Consider the following 7,802-nt stretch of genomic DNA (forward strand, 5'->3'; position numbering starts at 1 on the left):
GATTCCAGGGGTGAGATTTTGGGCTAGATCCGCAACCCGAAAACTCTTCTTTTTATTTAACTGTCCACTTTGTATTTTTGAGACAGTATTGATAATTGAGATTTATACTTCCTATTAGACTTGTATCTATGCGATAGTGGCTCTTGTAGTAGTCCAGACCAGATTTTGGAGTTATTATTAGTTCCGCACTTATCATTTTTATAATTTGAATCTGTTAACTAAATCATTGTTTATTTCCGCATAATTCTTATAAATGACTAAAATGATTTGGGAATGATTCGCCTACCTGGGGGGACAGTGTAGGTGCCATCACGATTCACGAATTGGGTCGTGACACCCTTGGCCCTTCCTTCCTCCGCCCCTGATTATACCCATAAAGGTCCCACCTGAAAATGTATCTTTTTCCTGTAATTATCAATTTCTTAAGTTAATTCAAGACATCATAATTCAAGACATCAAAAAGTGAAATCGCGTAAGGATTGTCAAAAAAATATATGAACAATTTGCTCAATGAAAAATATTTAACTTTATAATGCACACAAACATATTCAAGAAACGTGTGACATGTGTCTACACGTGTATATGATTTTTAGTGAACGAGGACTGGACCACAATTCTTTTTGCTTACTGAATTTTGAATAAATTATTTGCATATATTAATTTTTTTTTAAGTACAAATACAAGATCTAAGCCAAAGTTATCGGGTTCTGCCGAACTCATATCTCCTACATTGGCTCCACCCATGCCTGTACACAAAGCGAAGATAGAATCTGGTTATAACATTTCAGGGTCGAAATAATTTTAGTTCAAACAAAATAGGGGATGATAGATTGTCATAAAATTAAAATATATAAATTATTCTTGTAAATTTATGGGGCAACTTATACATTTTTCTAAAATAATGGGTAACAATCATCCAAAAAAAGTTGTTAATGTATTTAAACTCTCACGCTTTCCAAAATTATGTCTAATAAAAAAAAAAATCAATTCCACTTTACCCACTAATATTTAAGCGTTGGAAAACAGTACCCCCTCCACATATTGAATAGGAATAATAATCCCCTTATGTAATATTTTCCTGTGAAAATTTTCTTTTTTGAATAAAGATCTTTTTTTTTCTTTCTAGGATTAAAATACGAGTTCATATTTTAGCTTTTATAATTGAAAAGAGGAGCGAAACTCATGATAACCGACAAAGATAGGTATTCGGTGGATACAGGAATAGAGCCATGTATATATTGGTATATGAAATTACAACAATACCCCCAATTTGAAATTTAATATCACACAACACACATGTCGATCTGGATGGTAACCCATGCTTCTATTTGGCAAGTTACTTCTTGTATTAAATATACAACTTAATGAAAGAACTTGTACTAAAATCAACTTTTCAAAAGAATTCCAACTTTTCAAAAGAATTCAGTAATTAGAGAAAAATAAAGATATCTATAGTAAAAAAACTACATCAATCTTAGAAACAACATCATTGTCTTTTGTTTTTTCCTTGTCCTAGTTGTTTTGTCTTTGGCTGGATGATTTGATCTTGCGAGTCTGTATGGAGAAGGAAGAGGAGGAAAGAAAAAGAAAGAGAAATGCGTGAAGATAGAAGTTCTACTACTAAGTTTATAATTTAATAACTTTTAAAGACGAGAATAATAATTGAATACTAATTTCAACAATACACGCTGCACACATTTTTATTTTGATTTGTGACGTTATGGGTTCAAAGATGATTATCTCACGAGTTTATCCATTGCTAAACTAGTTTCAATCTTCATATTAGTTCCTTCGAGAAAATAAATCCATAAGCCCAAATATTTAAAATATTATTTACTTTTACACCTATAGATACTTATTCCTTGTTTTCACATTTGAAAAACAATATACTCCTATATTATATTCTTTTTGTTTGTACAATTGCAACGAGCTTAAATTGTGCGCTATCTTTCTTTAAAGAAAAGCATAGTTAATTGTTTTCTAAAACTTATAAGAAAAAGGTTAATAGCAATTGGTTAATTATTTCTGATACAATATCTTCAATAAAATGTAATGCTCCATCTGCTTTAATGACTCTTTCATTTTTAGTTGGCCCTATAAAAATTAAGAGTTTTTCATATTTGAAAAGTTTTAAATTTTAAGCTTCTTATATTGTTAATAAAAATTAACTTTATATACTATCATTACATAATTTTATGGATGATCATTCAACTTTTATTATACACATCACTAAATCAATTCTTGTAACAAAAAAAAAAAAATTAACTTTGCATAAGTATCACATAAAGTCAACAAAATGACATAGAACTTTGCCTAACTATCTCAAAAAGGCAGAGTGAATTCCTCAAATGATCACTCAACTTAAGCAAATTATCTAGTAAAGTCATTTATCTATCCTTTATTCCTCATATGGTCATTGAAGTTTATACATTTGCCTTACAAAGTAACAAGGGCTAAAACTCACTTTACAAATAAAAGAAAAAGGGTCAAAGTAGTTCCTTATGTTTGCATTTTTTACTAAAATAGTCTTATTCTTTAACATAAAAAACTAAGAACCTTTTAATGATACAAAATAGTACAATTTTAGTTCAACTTTAATTGTGATATTAAAAGTAACGAAACACACAAAAAATTGTGACTAATAACTTTCGAAATGGAAAAAAAACTTTTTCGTTTTATCATTACTAAATAAAGAATGTGAAATAGCATATATATAGTTTATTTGGTTGGAAACTTAGGAGTTCAACAATAAAATAATGTTTTCTATTTATTCATTTTATGAGTAATCTTTATTTTGATAAAATAGTTTAAATTAGTTGTTAGTTTCTTCTATGGTAGAAATTATTGCCAAGACATTCATAATTAATAAGGAAGACGATGAATTCCTTCAAACAAAAAAACTAGGTCCTAATAGGAAAAAAAATCATATGTAAAAATTAATCATAAAGCGTTTTTGTAAAGAAAAACACATAGATGTATATAGAAGGATATCATCATAATAATATAAGTCATTCGATATCACGTGAAATAAGGAGATTCTATATCATCATTGTAAACTTCAAATATTATTTTTTCAATCTTGTAATATTATTTGGGTGAAAATTATTTTCCCCTACAACCCTGATAAAAAAATTCAATAGCTCTCGCAACTTCGAACAATAGTTGTTCCTCCTTTTATCTCATTTAAAAATTTTAGAACCTATTTTACGCTCTACGTTAACACTCTTCATTTCTTTTTACTTTTAAATATTATGATTTTTTTTATAATCTATATACTTACCTATATGACGAACACAATCTAATTTACGAAGTAAGAAAGTGAAAAATAGTTCGAGGACAATTATTTTTCGGTGTTAAAAAAAGAAGGGACGTTTTAACTCAAAAAGTCCAAACTTAAAGGACTACTTTGGCCCTTTTTCTTTTATTTTTAAACTGACTTTTGCCCCTTGTTACTTTATAAGGCAAATGCATAAACTTCAATGACTATATGAGGAACAAAGAAAAGATAAATGACTTTAGTAGGTAATTTCCTTAAGTTGAGTGATCATATAAGGAACTGACTCCAAAAAGGGACTATGAGCCCGTTTGGATTGGGTTATAAGTTGCTTATAAAAATTTGTTTTCAGCTTTTTGAGTGTTTAGGCATTTGTAAATTAAAGTCATTTTGTGCTTAAAATAAGCTCAAAAAAATAATTGGGCCCGTTTGACTTAACTTATCTAAAGCAGCCCAACTTATTTTCTTTTAGCTTATAAGCTGTTTGCAGCTTATAAACTGTTTAAAATAAGCTCATCCAAACAGGTTCTATATGACTTTTTTGGTAACAAAAAAATCATCCAGATTTGCCTAAGTATCATAAAAAATAACTCTTTTATTTTCTCCCCGAAGACTCTCTATAATTTTTAGGCCAAGTCGAGTGACTTTTTTATTTAAAAAATAGATAACTTTTGTGATACTTAGGTCAGTTAAATGATTTTTCCATTATAAAAAGGTTTAATAACTCTAGCACAGTAAAATAAAAAAATTAAAGGACTATCTATAAAACTAACCTATTATTATGGTCCTATAAAAATGACATGACAAAATAAAGATTTTGAAATTTTAAAATGTCTTTAGTATGTTACATAAGTTAGCTAAACTAACATGGGTTATGTCGAGTTCTGAGAATGAAAAAGATTATGTTGGGATCCTCATATAGTCAGGCTTCAATGTGGATATCAAATTGGGTAACAAATAAAAAAAAAGTTAGCTAATGTATCCCTCAAATATCTTCCTTTTTTTTTTTTTTTTAAGACTCTATGCTAATTAAATATCCTTAATAAAATAAATAAATAGATAGGAATATACTGTTGAATAAATTATTATTTTTGTCAAAAAGAGAAGTGAACTAAGTAAACGGTTGGATAAGAAAGAGGCCCATCGTAAATAGTTAAGTATTTTTCAAAGTTAATAATCCAAATACACAAAGAGTCAAATCTAATCTAATACGTAGAGATTAAGCAAAGCGTCACATCTCGAACAAGGGAAGTGATGGCGTCGGAATCACGCCGGTGGTCGGTGCCGGAGATGGCCGGAATTCTATCTCCAGTTGATATTTTTTGCTCCTTTTAAATGTGTGCTAATATATGTTCTTTTGAGCCGAGGGTTTATTGGAAATCGCCTCGCCTCTCTACCCCATGAAGGTAGTGTAAGGTCTACATACTTTCTACCCTTTCCGGACCTCATTTGTAGGACCACACTGAATATGTTGGTATTTTTTCTTCTGTTGCTTTGACTACTTTGTGTCTAAGATTGAAACTCCTTTTCTGTCACACTAAGACAAATTAAATATTTTAAAAAAAAATTGTGCAAGAAGATTAAATTATGTGAAATAGCAACTGGCGTTAGAATAAATATACCACTCATTTAAACGGTAAAGATATACTTACTACATAGATGCAAAAATTGTATAAAAATGTGGATGCCTTCAAAATCTATAAAGATAAATAACAGTTAAATCAGTTATATAGTATTTGTAGTTGTACTTATTTTATAGTATGAAATAATAATTATGTAGTTGCATTTCACCTAATATCTCTACATAAATGATGTTTTGGTGTATGTTCCTTTTTGTCAATACAATGGATTGACCTATAGTGACCAAGTTCTTGTTGATGACATTAAATACTCATCTTAAAAGTTCAATCCATCGTTAGTCATGTAAGAAAACATATTATTGAAATTATGCAGTCCAACATTAAAAAATTTGTCGAAATTGCGTTTTGCAATATGAAGTATTCATGTTTATCAGAATTATGAGTGTATTTTTCTTCAAAACTAACTTGGATACGAAAAGGACTCCTGCGACAATTATTACAATTGTAACCTCCTTCCTTTCATCTTTCTCATCACAAAAAACTGCAAAAGAACAACCATATATCAACATTAAACATGTTGAAAATATAATTAAGTAAATAAAAGTGCGCTCTCTAATAGAACACACAATCAACATTGTATTAGAATAAACCGTCGTCCACTAATTGTAAAAAAGATTTATCTATCTAAGCACCACATCACATAAAGCGATACTTTATTTTTAATAAATAAAACGACAGTTGGTTGATTCAACAATTAAAGCTTTTCGTTTCACGTTTTATTCTCCCTGATCTCTACAAGAGTAAACAGAATTTTTCAACTTTGGGAGTTCGGAGTAAGTAATTATTAATTTAAAGGAATTTGATATTCATAACTTGTGTATTCTTATCATTCACGAACTCAATAACACACACAAAAAAAAGTCCAATTCTTTAATGTTAGAGCACATGGAGTAACATTAGGAATAAAAAAGACATAGGGCAAACTGAAAAACAATTCTATTATGACGTACCTCATAAAATAGTGTTACATCGTGCAAAATAATTTGATGAATTTGAATTATCATCTGCATAAATTGATGAACATCAATATTAGAGCACATTAAATGATAGTAGATTTCAGGTCATGCCTGGGGATTTATGAATATTGACAACTATGATTTATTGAACAAAGAAAAAATAGATTTGTCATAAAAAGATAAAAGAATAAAGAACAAAAATTGAGTAATAGAAAGAAAGAGGTAAAATTTCTATTATATATAAGTGCCAAAGGAGGACCAACATAGCATTAACAAATTGTACATAGAGCATTCCATGTTGTACTCATCTATTTCTATTATATTCAATTCTATATTATATATATTATTTCTATTATATATAAGTGTCAAAGGAGGACCAACACAAAGATTAACGAATTGTTCATAGAGCATTCCATGTTGTACCCTATTTCACTGGTGAAGGACACGTTAGATTATACTATAAATTTTGCCAATTTCATTAATGATGAATGGACACGTGTTTGTATAAAAAGATTCAATTTTAATTCTCCGACACATTTATTTCCTCCGTGCACTTTTATTTATTCACTTTTGACTTTCACGTTCTTTAAAAATTAATAAATAAAGTACTCCCTCCGTCCCATATTACTTGGCTTTAAGAATTAATAAAGTACTCCCTTTGTCTCATATTACTTGGCCACATTACTATACTTGACTTTTCACGTTCTTTAAGAATTAATAAATGAAGTGCTTCCTTCGTCCCATATTACTTGGCCACATTACTAAAAATATATGTCTATTTTTCTATTCTATGTTTTTCTTATGTATAATAAATTCCCAAGGTGGACAAATACAGTAACAATAAGTTGTACAAAAAGCAACTGAATTCAGAAGTTGAACATTAATTCTACCTCTTGTGTATTTACTTTTTTAAGTCCCCACGAGTCCACTTTGATGTCTAAATTGTCCTTTCATTTCCTTGTTTTGGCATATACTCCCTCTGTCTCAATTTAAGTGCCTACGTTTGACTAAACACGGAGTTTAAGAAATGAAGATAGACTTTCAAATCTTGTGGTTCTAAATTAAAAATGTGAATAATATAATATAAAAAGAGGCGAACATAACCAAAATAAGATAATTTTTTTTATTTAACAACAAACGCCCAAGGTGGACGAACATAGTAACAATAAGTTGTACAAAAAGCAACTGAATTTGTACTATAAACCGGGACTAACATCTGCACATTTTAGAAGTTTAACATTCATACTACCTCTTGTGTGTTCACTTTTTAAGTCCCCACGTGTCCACAATGTCTCAATTGTCCTTTCATTTCCTTCATTTGGCATATACTCTCTCTGTTGCAATTTAAGTGTCTACGTTTGACTAGACATGGAGTTTAAGAAATAAGATAGGCTTTTGAATCTTGTGGTTTTAAATTAAAAATGTGTATAATATAATAAAATATCCTTTGAATCTTGTGATTATAAACTTGACATGTAGGATATTTGAATTGTCAACTTACTAAATATAAAAAGAGGCAAAAATAACCAAAATAAGACAAATTTTAACAACAATTGAGAAATTAAGGGGGAAATTAAAAGGAAAAGAAAACAAAATATGAAGACTCACTATAGAGAATTGCAGTATCATTTGCAAACTATACAAACCATAAAAACTAACTAAAGTGAGTAATCAGATTAATCATGTTGGGCCCCATGCATCGCACGGGCATAGTTTGCTAGTATATACTAACCGGCATGACTTTCGTATGTATATTAGGTTGAAAGTTGTATCAATGTATCATCAAAATATATCTGAGCCTCCTTTTATAGGCATCATATGTACCAAAATAATAATTAGTGTCTTCCTTGGTTTGCCTCCTAGGGTAGTTGTTAATTTGCCAAAAATAACGGTGAGTTTTTTATTTTTTCAAAAAGATATTTGTCAAAGTAA

This window comes from Lycium ferocissimum, chromosome 2 (genome assembly GCF_029784015.1).
Source record: "Lycium ferocissimum isolate CSIRO_LF1 chromosome 2, AGI_CSIRO_Lferr_CH_V1, whole genome shotgun sequence".
In the NCBI taxonomy this organism is placed as follows: domain Eukaryota; kingdom Viridiplantae; phylum Streptophyta; class Magnoliopsida; order Solanales; family Solanaceae; genus Lycium; species Lycium ferocissimum.